Source organism: Coregonus clupeaformis, unplaced genomic scaffold, assembly GCF_020615455.1.
Source record: "Coregonus clupeaformis isolate EN_2021a unplaced genomic scaffold, ASM2061545v1 scaf0054, whole genome shotgun sequence".
In the NCBI taxonomy this organism is placed as follows: Eukaryota; Metazoa; Chordata; class Actinopteri; order Salmoniformes; family Salmonidae; genus Coregonus; species Coregonus clupeaformis.
Genome location: NW_025533509.1, coordinates 9,980 through 25,231, shown reverse-complemented (window position 1 = coordinate 25,231; position 15,252 = coordinate 9,980). Strand labels below are relative to the sequence as shown.

The window sequence follows — 15,252 nt, the reverse complement described above, 5'->3', positions numbered from 1 at the left end:
ATCACAGTGACTCCCAATCAGGTCTTAGCGAGTTCAGCTGAATTGTCTCTGATTGGGATCATTTTAAACAGTCGGGTTTCTTCGTGTTTGTGGGTTTGTTGTTTAGTCTGTTTATGGTAACCGTGAACTGTCACGTATCGTTCGTTGTTTTTGTTCGTGTTGCCTTCAGTGAGAATAAATATGTTTGCATTCAACGCTGCGCATTGGTCCACTCTGTTAGACGATCTTGACACAGAGATGAGGTAGTCATACAAAAATCATGTTAAACACTATTATTGCACATAGAGCCCATGCAACTTATCATGTGACTTGTTAATACAAATGTTACTCCTGAAGTTATTTAGGGTTGCCGTAACAAAGAGGTTGAATACTTAATGATGCAAGACATTTCAGCTTTTCATTTTTTATTAATTTGTAAAAATTTCTAAAAACATAATTCCACTTTGACATTATGGGATATTGTGTGTAGATCAGTGACACAAAATCTAAATGTAATCAATTTTAAATTCAGGCTGTCACACAACAAAATGTGGAAAAAGTCAAGGGGTGTGAATACTTTCTGAAGGCACTGTATATATGAGCTTGTGTATCTGTGGGTTAGCGTGGGTGGTGTGTGTTACCTGGTAGTCACTAGCCAGTGCTGAAGAGCACATTGTTGGCAGTAGGTGCCACTCGATGAGGCCCACCCTGCGGCTGTGACCCTCAGACTCCTTCCACGGCACCGTCAGGTTCTTCAGCATACCATGGGGAGGGATGTCCCAGACCTTCACCTGTTGAGCAACACACACACAAATGCACACAGAGACAGACACACAGGCACACACACACATACAAAGTTACATACACACACTTCAAAGCTAACCATTTGACTAGAGCCAGCTCACATTGCCAAACTGAAAGGTGAGGGGTTTCAGACTGACAAGGGGCTCAATGGACATAACACACAATGATGAGTTGGAACTCTCAACATGTTACAAGTGGTAGTAGAGGTCAGGGACTTCAGACAACTTTAACTAGGCCCTCTAGTTATCTTTGACTGTTTAAAAGTTGTTGTTCTTAACCCGTCTGCTGCTTAGTCAGTGGTATGAAATGTCAGGAATGGAAAGGTGATTTTATGTGTGTGTGTGTGTGTGCACTACTGACCGTGGAGTCCTCTGAGCAGGATGCTATACAGAAGTCGTTGAAGGGGTTCCATTTGATATCCAGTACGTTACCTCGGTGGCCTGACACTTTGGGGTGATGGGGGTCCACCTTCCCTGTCTGAAAAACACAGACAAACACACACACACACACACACACAAAGACAGACAGAGGGGCATTAGAACATTACATCAAGCCTCACACTCCTGCCCTCACACTCCTGCCCTGAAGTCAGTGTGTGTTTGTAAGGTTCCTAGGAGCCATGGGGCCAAGAGAAGGTGGAGCTAGAGTCTGAGGTTGGATCTCATTCATCATTACATTAGATACTTTATATCCTGCCTACACATTTCTGTACATACACTACCAGTCAAAAGTTTGGACACACCTACTCGTTCAAGGGTTTTTCTTTATTTTTACTATTTTCTACATTATAGATTAATAGTGAAGACATCAAAACCATGAAATAACACACATGGAATCATGTAGTAACCAAAAAAGTGTTAAACAAATCAAAATATATGTTATATTTGAGATTCTTCAAATAGCCACCCTTTGCCTTGATGACAGTTTTGCACACTCTTGGCATTCTCTCAACCAGCTTCACCTGGAATGCTTTTTCCAAAAGTCTTGAAGGAGATCCCACATATGCTGAGCACTTGTTGGCTGCTTTTTCCCTTCCTCTGAATTTTTTCCTTCTTAATGCGTTTGAGCCAATCAGTTGTGTTGTGACAAGGGGGGGAGTTACCTCTGCTGCAGAGGATAAGTTCGTTAGAGTTACCAGCCTCAGAAATTGCAGCCCAAATAAATGCTTCACAGAAAGTTCAAGTAACAGACACATCTCAAAATCAACTGTTCAGAGGGGGACTGTGTGAATCAGGCCTTCATGGTCGAATTGCTGCAAAAAGAAACCACTACTAGAAGGACACCAATAAGAAGAAGAGACCTACTTGGGCCAAGAAACACGAGCAATGGACATTAGACCGGTGGAAATTTGTCCTTTGGTCTGGAGTCCAAATTGGAGATTTTTGGTTCAAACCACCGTGAGACGTGCGTGGTTGAACGGATGATCTCCGCATGTATAGTTCCCACTGTAAAGCATGGAGGAGGAGGTGTTATGGTGTGGGGGTGCTTTGCTTGTGACACTGTCCGTGATTTATTTAGAATTCAAGGCACACTTAACCAGCAAGGCTACCACAGCATTCTGCAGCGATACGCCATCCCATCTGGTTTGGGCTTAGTGGACTATCATTTCTTTTTCAACAGGACAATGACCCAACACTCCTCCAAGCTGTGTAAGGGCTATTTTACCAAGAAGGAGAGTGATGGAGTGCTGCATCAGATGACCTGGCCTCCACAATCCCCCGACCTCAACCCAATTGAGATGGTTTGGGATGAGTCGGACGGCAGAGTAAAGGAAAAGCAGCCAACAAGTGCTCAGCATATGTGGGAACTCCTTCAAGACTGTTGGAAAAGCATTCCAGGTGAAGCTGGTTGAGAGAATGCCAAGAGTGTGCAAAGCTGTCATCAAGGCAAAGGGTAGCTATTTGAAGAATCTCAAATGTAAAATATATTTTGATTTGTTTAACACTTTTGGTTTACTACATGATTCCATATGTGCTATTTCAAAGTTTTCGATGTCTTCACTATTATTCTACAACGTAAAAAATAAGTAAAATAAAGAAAAAACCACCTGTGAATAGTAGGTGTATCCAAACTTGACTTTGAACTGTATATCCTGCCTACACATTTCTATACATATATCCTGCCTACACATTTCTATACATAAAAAAAGGACTGAAGGTAAACAGGGTAAATCGAAAGGTAAAATGTATATTCATTACTTGAAGAAACCGATCAACAAATGTAGAGTATTCAAAGTCAGGGACAGAATTCGTCCAGGTATGCATGATGTAATCGGCAGACCAGCCAAGAAAGAACCATGTCAGAAGAAATTCTTAACAATCTTAATCTTAAGTCTGACTCCTCTTTACAGGTCAGGACAGGCAGCCTACCTCAGCATACTTAATGACACCTCACTAGAGAACTAACCAGCAAGTCTATGCAAGGCAGCATAGCATGCCCATTGAGCAATAGGCAATGACAGTAAGGAATAGTTTGTGAATAATTCACTTCAATACCCTAGTTGGCTATGCTAACATGATGGCAAAGGTGGTAATAAAGTAGTTATTTGAGAAAGAGTGTAAAAACAGGTTTTAAAAGCCAACCTTACTGATATTTTTTATTCTTTAGAGGTCTGTCAACTCAGACACTTCCTGAATCCATCTAGACAGAATGTATCAAGATCAGCAACTTATGACAGAGGTGAGCATCTTGAGCAATGCAGGGGCGTGTTCACTATTCACTATTGTTTAACACAACATGTGTGGTATTACGCAATCCTTTCGGTCTCAATATGATTTGCATCAAGACAATTCAGTTTAAGAATGCAGTAATCCGATGACTGACTACAACACACACACACTCCATGACATCATTGGTGTCAGGAAGAGCATGGTGTGTGTGTGTAGGCAAGGTGTGTTTGGGATAGGGGGGCGACCTTGAAACACCAATGAATGACTCAGTCTAAGAACATGCTATCAGAGAGAGAGTGGGTCATAAGCATTTATTCGATTATAGGACCCGAACGGTGTGTGTGCATGCCTGTGTGTGTATGTGGGGGTCTCTGAGACAAGCCATAGTTTCAACTCTTTGCAACAGAGGGAGGGGGAAATAGGTGAGTTATGTCATTCCTGGTCGGATCGAGAGTCTTTCTGATGAATCACTGCAGGTCGGATCGAGTGTCTTTCTGATGAATCACTGCAGGTCGGATCGAGAGTCTTTCTGATGAATCACTGCAGGTCGGATCGAGAGTCTTTCTGATGAATCACTGCAGGTCGGATCGAGAGTCTTTCTGATGAATCACTGCAGGTCGGATCGAGAGTCTTTCTGATGAATCACTGCAGAGTCGGATCGAGAGTCTTTCTGATGAATCACTGCAGGTCGGATCGAGAGTCTTTCTGATGAATCACTGCAGGTCGGATCGAGAGTCTTTCTGATGAATCACTGCAGATCGGATCGAGAGTCTTTCTGATGAATCACTGCAGGGTCGGATCGGTCTTTCTGATGAATCACTGCAGGTCGGATCGAGAGTCTTTCTGATGAATCACTGCAGGTCGGATCGAGGTCTTTCATGATGAATCACTGCGGTCGGATCGGGAGTCTTTCTGATGAATCACTGCAGGTCGGATCGAGAGTCTTTCTGATGAATCACTGCAGGTCGGATCGAGAGTCTTTCTGATTAATCACTGCAGGTCGGATCGGATCTTTCTGATGAATCACTGTAGGTCGGATCGAGTCTTTCTGATGAATCCTGCAGGTCGGATCGAGAGTCTTTCTGATGAATCACTGTAGGTCAGATCGAGAGTCTTTCTAATGAATCACTGCAGGTCTGAGATAAATGAAAGCCTGTAAATTCAGCTGATGTTCAGGTGAAGAGTTCTGGGAGGTGCCATAGCCATACACAGGGGAGTTGAAAGAGTAGAACGCCAAGTTCAGTGGAGAGATCAATGCAATGCCTCCACTGGATAACACCACCGACTGTGATAGAGGCTATACATAATAAGGACATCTTTATATACATCATTTACTGGTAAGATAGATTATTCATATCTAGACAAGGCAAAAAGGAAGAGGGAGGAAGTTTGTGGAGGGGGTAAAAAAATAAAGATGACAGGCGTTTTAGGAGGAAAGTTATGGGTTAGACTGTTTAACTCTTAGCTGCATTTTCTTTCTGTTTTTGCCGGTCTTTGGCTCGGGCACTGTTTAAGTGAACCCCCCAAAACATCAGCCCTTAGCAACAGACTACACGGTGTTGGAGGGATACCTCAAAATGAAAAGTAAAAAGCTAAAAACATACATTACTAGGTAATATAACACAACAGGACATCTCATACAACTCGCCCAGAATCTATCAAATGTAAAGACCTTCAAATACTCACTAATTCACCAATGACATCACCCTATAGGTGAAGTTAGCCCTAACCACTGACACAGGTCCATATACCAGAGCTATGTAAGAAAAACTTCTACCTCACGAGGAGAGAAAGATAGAGAGAGAGATTTCACATCCATTTCTCAAAAAAGCAAAAGGTGGGCGGAGACTCACGTGATGGACAGAGAGGACCAGGAAGGCTCCGCCCCGCGCACACTCTGTGATGACGCGATGAAGCGCGGGTTGACGGCGCAGAAGTGGTTGTCTGTGGACACTCCGCGTGATGGGCACGCGCACTCGTCGCAGTTCTCCTTGGTGGCGGCCTTACCAAACACGTGGCGGAACTTGGAGCTGCGATACTGAGGACGCCATGTCATCTAGGATGGAGAGAGAGAGAGAATTTAGAATTTCTAATCCTGTTTATTGGATCAATATCATACATTACTACAAAAACACAGACAGAGAGGGAGAGAAGGCAGTGGAGGGGAGGGAGAGAGCTGGAGGAGGGGAGAAGGAGGGAGAGAGAGACGGAGGAGGGGAGAAGCAGGGAGGGAGAGATGGAGGAGGGGAGAAGCAGGGAGGGAGAGATGGAGGAGGGGAGAAGCAGGGAGGGAGAGATGGAGGAGGGAGGCTAGGAGGGAGAGATGGAGGAGGGGAGAAGCAGGGAGGGAGAGATGGGAGGAGGGGAGAAGCAGGGAGGGAGAGATGGAGGAGGGGAGAAGCAGGGAGGGAGAGATGGAGGAGGGGAGAAGCAGGGAGAGCGAGATGGAGGAGGGGAGAAGGAGGGAGAGAGAGATGGAGGAGGGGAGAAGGAGGGAGAGAGATGGAGGAGGGGAGAAGGAGGGAGAGGGAGGAGGTGAAAAGGAGGGAGAGAGAGATGGAGGGAGGGGAGAAGCAGGAGAGGGAGATGAAGGAGGGGAGGCAGGGAGAGAGATGAAGAGGGAGAAGCAGGGAGAGAGAGATGGAGGAGGGGAAAAGGAGGGAGAGAGATGGAAGAGGGGAGAAGGAGGGAGAGTGAGATGGAGGAGGGGAGAAGCAGGGAGGGAGAGATGGAGGAGGGGAGAAGCAGGGAGGGAGAGATGGAGGAGGGGAGAAGCAGGGAGGGAGAGATGGAGGAGGGGAGAAGCAGGGAGAGCGAGATGGAGGAGGGGAGAAGCAGGGAGAGAGATGGAAGAGGGGGAAGGAGGGAGAGAGATGGAAGAGGGGGAAGGAGGGAGAGGGAGATGGAGGAGGGGAGAGGGAGGGAGGAGAGGAGGAGGGAGAGAGAGAGAGAGAGAGAGAGAGAGAGGAAGAAGGGTCAATGAACGAGAATTGCCTGTTTCTCAAAGTTAATTTAATGGTGCCTTTAACACGTTTGTTGGTTGTTGGCCACGCATACAAAAAAACACAGATACAGAATTTGATTTACAGAGACAGCACTTCAGCCCAATCTCACCAGAGAGTGAGAGATCCTTCTATGTCAACCAGACACAAAAAAATAATCTACAAAAAGCAGGCCACCACATAACAGTCATTAGAATCAAAATGGCAAGCTGCCCATTTCAACTGACATTCTGCGCGGCGACAGGATAGATGGACCTATTGTAATGCTGCACTCTAACACTGTCAACCACCACGGGGGATTGGAAGCGTTTACTAAAGTGAAGAACGAGATCATCACTATCAGACTCCCCCCCCATCCGCCTCTCTTCAGCCTGCACTTCAGGATCTTATCCATTAGGTAAAACGTTTTTAAATGTTTTTCAACGGGAAGCTAAAATTAGTCTTTCTTATTGGACCAGGTAATCCCACCCTGTTTCAGTCTGTTTTAGTGCCTGTTAAACCCAACCCAGCACTCCGGCTAGTGGATAAGTCATCTGTGTGAATGCTAGGCTAAGTGCCTGTGTGGAAGACAGTCTGGGACCCAGCTTGGCTAGCCAACATGTCTGTCTGCCTGCATGACTATTACTGCTGCATGGTCATTATTTAACAATCAGAGGAGAGGCTGGTGGACCTGAGGTTACAGTGCAGTAACAGTACAGGACCAAAACAGTGAGCAGGATGAAGTTGCCCCTATAGACACTGATCTTAGGTCAGTTTTTCCTACTAATGGTCAAGGTTAGGGTCTGAGGAGTAATTAGGAGTAGGATGTACTGGCTCCTCAAACACTGATCTAAGGTCAATTTGCTTTCCAATGGTTAAAGTTAGGGTTTGCTGTGGGTAAACTGATCCTAGAGCTGTACCTAAAGGCAACCGCTATCTGGAGCCCAAAGGATATGAGCTGTTGTGTCACCTGGAAATGACCTAGCTTAATGACATCATCCCTCTCTGTGTTTGGGTGGAAGTGACTTTTTTCTGGCGATGCAGATGGTGTCAGTAAAAATATATACGGCAAGAGGAAAACAGAGTGACATAATTATTTTGGGGGAAAGAGGTAAAAATAACACACTGGGAGCCAGGCAGGCCAGTGGATGGATAGTGTGGGTGTGGCTTTAGTGGTGGTGGTTGTTTGGCCAGAAGCAGAGAGAGGGAGAGAGAGAGAGAGAGAGAGAGAGAGAGAGAGAGAGAGAGGTAAAGAGAGAGAGAGAGAGAGAGAGAGAGAGAGAGAGAGAGAGAGAGAGAGAGAGAGAGAGAGAGAGAGAGAGAGAGAGAGAGAGAGAAAGAGAAAGAGAGAGAGAGAGAGAGAGAGAGACAGGGAAAGAGAGAGGTAAAGAAAGAGAGAGAGAGAGAGAGAGAGAGAGGGGGGAAAGAGGGAAAGAAAGAGAGAAAGAGAGAGAGAGAGAAGAGAAGAGAGAGAGAGAGAGAGAGAGAGAGAGAGATGGGCAAGAGAGAAGTAAAGAAAGAGAGAGGGGGAGAGAGAGAGAGAGAGAGAGAGAGAGAGAGAGAAAGAGAGGGGGAAAGAGAGAGGTAAAGAAAGAGAAAGGGGGGAGAGAGAGAGAAAAAGAGAGATGGGCAAGAGAGAAGTAAAGAAAGAGAGAGGGGGAAAGAGAGAGAGGCGAGAGGGAAAGAGAGGAAGAAAGAAAGAGAGAGAGGGGGGAAAGGAGAGAGAAGGAAAGAGACAGAAAGAGAGAAAGGAGAGAAAGAGAGAATGAGATAGGAGAGAGAGAGAGAGAGAGAGAGAGAGAGAGAGAGAGAGAGAGAGAGAGAGAGAGAGAGAGAGAGAGAGAGAGAGAGGGAAAGAGACAGAAAGAGAGAAAGGAGAGAGAGAGATCGATAGAGAGAAAAAGAAAGAGAGAAAGAAGGGAATAAGATTTTCATCCTTCAGCTCGTCTCAGTCTCGGTTCACATGTGGCCCTGTCGTCTTCTACTCCCGGGTGAGCGGTTAGAGCGCTGTGCGGTCACACCCCAATGTTCTCTATGTGGCGAGAGTTTTGTTAACCTTTTCAGGTGAATGAATGAACCCAACCAGCCATGGGATACACATCACTCACACTGATAATGCCATATCCCTGCAGCTGCACTGCCAACAGACAGCTTACTAGAGGAACTACACTAGTGGAAATAATGCATTGAGACTGCTGCCAAATGTTTTTACCTCAAATGAACAAAAGCAAACATACAACCCCAAACAGTGAAATATCTCAATGCATGTTGTGATGTCACGAGAGGCTGTGTCCTGGAGGGACGTTACATCCCCCTGAGATGGCTGCAAACCCAGACAGCTATGGCTCCATCTGCTGGTAGGGTCGGGAACTCCACCCCTCTATGGCCAATCTTCCCACGCAGCTGAAACAAATGAGGAGCTGATGAGCTGAAGTTTTGGGAAGGGAAGAGACACACTGAGGGAGTGTGTGGGGGGTGAAGAGACACAGTCTCCAACCTGGGCTCTCTGGAGGACAAGAGTGCTGCACGTCCACTTCCATGAGGAATATAAGGATTTGGAGATACTTACCTTTGGGAAATACTCACCTTTGGATATATGCACCTGTGGAAATACGTGAGAGACATTTGGAAGGACTTTTTTGCTGGGTTGGCCACTAGCTGCAACGTGGACTACAGTAAGGCTGGGGAAAAGTTATCTGAGCGTAGTGAGAATTATGATTTTGGATGTGGAAGAGACATCCCTGAACTGTTAACCCTTAAAGAGCCACAAGAGAACAGAATTTTGTTATATTTTCGTTAATTTCCCAAGACCTATAATAAAATCCTTGTTTTGTTTGAACCTTGTCTCCTTGCACTACTTGAGCAATCCCGCTGAAAGCTGTGTAGCCTCTCGTGACGTCACAATGTCAAGACAGAAAGCTGGAATCTGTGTCTACTAGGCATAGTTTAATGAATATTCACACCAACAACACAATGGTCCTATCAGACTGGGCCTGTCTTCTCTCAGCTCTTCCTCTGGGCAACATCCGTGTCCCCAACAGAAAGAGAAAGCAACTGCCAACTGCCATATCCCTGTCAGTAGCAGTCACAGACAGTAGTAGGGCCTGTTGGGTGGACCTGATAGTGTCAGCCTACTGCCTGTCAGTTTCGAGGCAGTGAGAACAGGCTTGACAGGCCCTGTTGGAATGGATGACATGACGTTGATCGGCTCTGGGTAGTGTTCATAAGTGAACGCAACGGGAAAAAACTGACTAACACAGTGAGTTGGACTTATCCAACACAAAACACTAATTTTCGTTTTTTTCCCGTTGCACAACGTTTCGCTACAGTGTTCCCTTATGAACACGACACAGCTCCCCCAAGGCTCTCTCCATTGGTTCAGCTGTAGAGAGCCGAGTTCTGATCGTTCTGCTCCAAGGCTCTCTATTTGAATGTGTGGCTTTCCCCGCCTCGAGTCATCAACCCAAATACATAGAACCTGATCATTATCTCTCGACCCTCTGCTTCACTCCAAAACCCACCTGCCCTGTTCTTCTTCTACAGCGGGAGAACAATGACCTGAAGAACTCCACAGTGAGGGGGTTGAAAACGGCAGTAGTTCATATACATCTCAAAAGCTGCGTTCAAAATGGCAGCCTATTCCCTATATAGTGCACTGTTACATACAGTATATGGGCCCCGGACATAAGTAGTGCACTATATAGGGAATAGGGTGCCATTTCAGACACAGACAAAGTGTGACAAGCCTCCAACAGGAGGGAAAAAAAGAACCCTTTCTCCAGAAATCCAGCCTGGAGTCATAGACTTCAAATACAGAGTTAAGTAGTGAGAGAATGTGACAGTTCCATTTTGTGCTTTAACAGCAGGTACTGTAGGTATACAGCTTGGCTGCATGGTGGGTGTGGTGGGGGCCGTCTGAACAAGGAAATCATGACCAGTACTGATTATTCTATTTTTAAGCCTGTCATCTTGCTGATCAAAAGACGCACACCCCTCCTGTCTTCCACTGCTCCAAATATGTCAACTATGTCTGTATAGCATATTGTAAAGGCTGGATATCTCTTGCTGAATAATGGAGAGCAAGGTACATAAGAGATGGAGCTAGGTCTATCAGTTTGACTGTAGAAAATCTATTTTTGTCAACAGAGGGCTATAACCAATGACTCAACTTCATATGGTAAAAGGATGCTGTAAAAACCACTGTAAAACTCATCACAAAGACATAAGACCATTTTTCACATCTTTAATATTTTAGTGGCTTCAACCATCTGTTCCTTAATCCTGTGAGAGCTGGGTGCGTTACCGTCTCACCCCAGTCACCTTGGTGTGTTCAGGATTCTCCACAGCCCATAAAACACAGGCACCAACAACCCGTCTACCTGACTAGCCTTGGTTGCATCCCAAATGGCACCCTATTCCCAACATATTGCACTACCTTTGACCAGATCCCTATGGGCCCTGGTCAAAAGTAGTGCACTATATAGGGAATATAGTGACATTTGGGACACACCCCTAGTCTTTCCATAGGACAGCATGTCAAAGTTTAGGACTATATATATATCTATTTACCTCTGTAGCTGAGATGGACTACACTCTCTGTTAGAATGCCATGCCTGAAGCTAGAGGCCCCATGAGACCTTCCAGCCACCAATAAACCTTCAACATCTCTGACATCTATCAGTGATCTCTCTCTCTAAGTATCATGTCACCTCACAACTCCCTCCACTACCCTCACAGCTAAACTACAACTCCCTCACAACCAAACTACAACTCCTTCCACCACCCTCACAACCAAACCACAACTCCCTCCACCACCCTCACAACCAAACTACAACTCCCTCCACCACCCTCACAGCTAAACTACAACTCCCTCACAACCAAACTACAACTCCCTCCACTACCCCCACAACAAAACCACAACTCCCTCCACCACCCTCACAACCAAACTACAACTCCCTCACAACCAAACTACAACTCCCTCCACCACCCTCACAACCAAACTACAACTCCCTCCACCACCCTCACAACCAAACCACAACTCCCTCCTTCACCCTCACAGCCAAACTACAACTCCCTCCACCACCCTCACAGCCAAACTACAACTCCCTCCACCACCCTCACAACCAAACTACAACTCCCTCCACCACCCTCACAACAACTCCCTCCATCACCCTCACAACAACCCCCTCCACCACCCTCACAGCCAAACTACAACTCCCTCCACCAACCTCACAACTCCCTCCACTACCCTCACAACCAAACTACAACTCCCTCCACTACCCTCTCAACCAAACTACAACTCCCTCCACCACCCTCACAACCAAACTACAACTCCCTCCACCACCCACACAGCCAAACTACAACTCCCTCCACCACCCTCACAACAACTCCCTCCATCACCCTCTCAACAACCCCCTCCACCACCCTCACAGCCAAACTACAACTCCCTCCACCAACCTCACAACTCCCTCCACTACCCTCACAACCAAACTACAACTCCCTCCACTACCCTCTCAACCAAACTACAACTCCCTCCACCACCCTCACAACCAAACTACAACTCCCTCCACCACCCACACAGCCAAACTACAACTCCCTCCACCACCCTCACAACAACTCCCTCCATCACCCTCACAACAACCCCCTCCACCACCCTCACAGCCAAACTACAACTCCCTCCACCAACCTCACAACTCCCTCCACTACCCTCACAACCAAACTACAACTCCCTCCACTACCCTCACAACCAAACTACAACTCCCTCCACTACCCTCTCAACCAAACTACAACTCCCTCCACCACCCTCAAAGCCAGACTACAACTCCCTCCGCCACCCTCACAGCCAAACTACAAATGTCCCACCTTTACCTCAACCTAATATCGTCTCTTATTAGAATATGTTACTATTAAACTATCTTTCCATTGATGTTTCCACTATGAGAGTATGACAGCTTGGGAGAGGGGGAGTAGTTGAGGAGGGGGTAAGGCGGGTGAGGAAGTGGGAGATAGATTGAGGGATGTTGTCGGGTCGCCTGCCGTGTTTTGTAAGCGCTCAAAGGGAAACCCGAGCCGGGGAATGTCCAGGTGGGTGTGAGTGTGTGTCTACGTTCCTGTCTGACATGATGTCGTACTCAGACGACAGCCACGCGCTACAAGCTTTCTACCTGTAAGAGGAGACCATGCAGTCCAGGTAACACAATAACAGCCCAACACTATAGAATGTACATGGAAAAGAGGAATGTGTTATGGGAGGAGATGCCTTGACAGGGGCGAGCGGGGTGTGTGTACGTGTGTGTGTGTGTAGTCTGGCTGCAGACTGTGGGAAAGAAAGAGCATTTCGAGCTTGTGGAGGACCTGCAGCAGGTGAAATGTTCTACTACAGAGAGAGAGAGCCTGGGCCTTACGGCACTTTCAATGGGAAAACTCCCACTACAGGACAATGTGTGTGTGCAAGCATGTGTATATAGGCTGCACACCATTCAGAAAAAATGCTAACTCTGAATGAACAACAGTCAGTTGTTTTCCAGTTGCTTTTGTATGCATTAACATGCGTCTGCGCACCTGTGTGTGTGTGTGTGTGTGTGTGTGTGTGTGTGTGTGTGTGTGTGTGTTCGGAGCATTCTTAGAATTCTGGAATTGTATGCATATGACTGCTGCCAATATGCAAAGTCAATGGTATTGACAGGGATTGAAGCACAGAGGAAGTATGAATAACACGTATGCATGGCTTACACAATCAAACAGATAGCCTATAGTCCTCCTATGGCCAAACAACTTCCCTATACAGCATACAGGTGTAGCGCCAACCTACTGTAAACACTCACTCACCACTTCCTACATATGGACACTACAAACTCCTCCAGTGAGTCCAGTCTGGTTAAAACGTCCTTTAAAACGTTTCAAAAGCAGAACACCAGGCAATGTAATCCTGAAATTATATGGGTTGAAATCTACAGATAGCAATATAAAGTGCTGCTTTGTGTTGTGTAGAGTTTTAAGCCGTAGGGATATCTCCAGTGACAGGAGTGGATTTAATTATGAACTAATGGGTGAATTAGGTGAGCAGGGTGTGGTGTGTCCAACAATGGGACAATGTGACTGCTCCCATTGTAGGCTAATACAACCCTTTACAGTACAAATCAATCAGAAGGCTATGTTATCCCACTTCAGGAGCACACACACACACACACACACACGGTAACACACACACGGTAACACATGCACAGTAACACACACACCTCATTGCCTTAACATGAATGAGAAATGGGATCCAGAGCTTGATGAATAGGTCTTGTGCGTGAACATAGTTCAGTGGCAGAGAGCCTTAGAAGACCCAACCATAAAAAACCATCTGTAATTTAACCCTTGACTGATTCAGTACAGGGATGATGTCATGTAATGTTCACTATTCTAAAACTGTAACAGATCCTTCTTCACGTTCCCTTTTAGGTTTAGCCAGAGTCAGCAGGATTATGCTGCCGCTGGCAATGTGCTTGAATAATTACTTTGTAATGACAACTTCACACACACTTCAAACGCTCCCTAGAGGTGTTAGGTTGAGTGTGTGTCTCTCCTCCATATGAGAGTGTACCTTGTTGGAGCCTGCCTCAGCTCCTCAGGAGCCATAAAACTGCACACCGTAATCACCCTGTCCCTTACTCAGCTCTCCCTCTCTCACACACACACACACACACACACACACACACACACACACACACACACACACACACGACTGTCAAGCCCTGGGGTGAGCTCACTCACGCCAACAAACACGTTGCCACACAAACACACGCACACGTTACAGGAAGGGTGAGGTAGAGATGGAAGGACAGAAAACTAAAGGAATGCAAGGTAGTGAAGAGGAGAGATACGGAGCAAGTATGAAAGATTAAAGAGATTATGAGTGAACAGCTGATAGTGAAAGAGAGAGAGAAAGATCTGTCATTCCCTCTGTCTGAAGCCTACTCACCCTGTCTAGTCAGTGTGGGATGGCAGGCAGGCCAACAGAGAAAAGGAGAAAAGACAGGTACTGTCTATCTGTCCCGTCCGGATGGCTTGCCGCTGTATATCTCTCTTCTCTCCTCTCTCTCTCTCTGTCTGAGGCACGTGGAGCAAGCCAGCCTCCCACAACACAGGCTTCAAAGAGTACAGCCACTGGGTGATATCATCCAACCCTGTACAGGCCAAGCCTTCACAGTCCTGCTGCTGGAGTCCAACCAGAGCTCATCCAAATCTCCCTGGGTAGAGCAGTACAGCAGGTCTACAGACACAGAGATCAGTATCCAGTAGCTGGTGGTCAGTGTGAGTAAGCAGGAGAGAGCGTGAGTGTGTGTGTGTGTGCACTCCCTTAAAGGGTGGTGCCTAACCCAGTGACGGAGAGAAGGAGGGGGGAGATGGGAGAGAGACAGAAAAATAGGGTGTGTGTGTACAGACGTAGGATCTTAATTTGATCACCCTGGCGCAGGATAACTTGTTGTGTATTTGATGTCTAAAAAGGCTTCTGAAGTTCGTAATTTCCGCTTTTACATTTCAGATTTGATTTTACCTTAGGAAAAATGTATCAACTCCTACAAAAATGTCCATGAATTACATAATAATTCACATTTCCTGTTGCTGCAGGATTATTTTACTGCTGTAGCAAACTGGCTCAAATTAAGATCCTAAATCTGTAGGAGAGAGAGAGGCAGGTAGAAATCAGACCCCCCCCTTCACTCCTCCTCCACAGTATTGGTTGAATCAGGATTCCTCCCTCTATCCTTGAGTCGCCACAACCAGAGACAGAGAGAACAGGACAAAACCAGTCATCCTTTCTCTGTTCT

At 46.3% G+C, this 15,252-nt stretch overlaps 1 pseudogene; it reads right to left on the bottom strand.

Annotated features, from left to right (window-relative positions):
- The window catches only part of LOC121535889, a 36,858-nt pseudogene extending 22,151 nt beyond the window's left edge, over positions 1 to 14,707 (bottom strand).
- Between the last annotated feature and the right edge of the window lie 545 nt (positions 14,708 to 15,252).